Source organism: Acyrthosiphon pisum, chromosome A1 (genome assembly GCF_005508785.2).
Source record: "Acyrthosiphon pisum isolate AL4f chromosome A1, pea_aphid_22Mar2018_4r6ur, whole genome shotgun sequence".
NCBI classification, from domain to species: Eukaryota; Metazoa; Arthropoda; class Insecta; order Hemiptera; family Aphididae; genus Acyrthosiphon; species Acyrthosiphon pisum.
This window is the reverse complement of record NC_042494.1, coordinates 1,182,596-1,183,625: the sequence shown is the minus strand read 5'-3', so window position 1 is coordinate 1,183,625 and position 1,030 is coordinate 1,182,596. Positions and strand designations below refer to the sequence as shown.

General features: G+C 27.6%; 1 protein-coding gene across 1 annotated transcript in view; it reads left to right on the top strand.

Annotated features, from left to right (window-relative positions):
- Positions 1–1,030, top strand: part of LOC100162060 (cationic amino acid transporter 2) — a gene marked incomplete in the record, with an annotated part of 18,054 nt that overhangs the window by 13,332 nt on the left and 3,692 nt on the right.

The following is a 1,030-nucleotide window of genomic DNA, read 5'->3' as shown; positions in this document are numbered from 1 at the left end:
CATCAGATATATGAATAAACATAATCAATAAAAATATGTTTGTAAAAACGTGTACTACAACTTTAATAATTTATAGTCTATACGATCGTGTTCCATTCCGTTTTATTACACGTCATATACTTTTTTTTTGTCATTCAGGTATAAAAACAACAATTCAGTCAGTCAGGACTTGGACAACTCCGAAGTCCATATAATTTACAAGTGGTGGAATGCATCGAACACAGGACTGACCAACACGGATTCTCAATACGTGTCGAGAGTGCTTATACTCACTTACAGTAAGTTATTGCGAGTAGTTTTTTTTAAAAAACAAATCCAATTATTTGTTTTGTATTATACTAGTACTCACTATAGTAATAATATTACATACGGAAAAGCGTTATAATTATATACCTAATATAATATTCTGTTTTGTTGTCTTGTATTATCGTAGCATTTGCCGCGTTTGTGTTTTGCATTTGTATGACGAACGTTCACTATTTCGAAGGGTCTTTGCAGTTATCGTTGACTATCATAATTGGAATTTCAGTTGCAACCTTATTGATTTCCCTGTTGATGTTATGTAGACTTCCACAAGCCGTCGAAAATCTGTCGTTTAGGGTAAGAAAATGTATAAAACATTATGCCTAATTTTTTATGCTAATCGCATAGTAGTAGTATATGGGGCACTCTGGCACACTTTCATTCGAATGCAATATTTCCTAAAATATTTTTCATAGAAATTGAAATGCAATATTCCTTTAATTATTTTGCAAATCGTGAAACGCAATAATTATTAAAATATTTTTCAAAAAAAAAAAAAAAAAAAAATGAAATGCAAAAATACTAAAAATTATTTCCTATGGGGGCTTCAGCACACGTGACATTTAAATGCAATAATAATTAAAATATTTTTTAATATAATTGTTCTATTAAAAATAAAAATTGAAATGCAATAATAATTAAAATATTTTTTGCAAAATCGAAATGCAATAATAATTAAAATATTTTTCTAAAAATCCAATTGCAATAATAATTAAAATATTTTTTC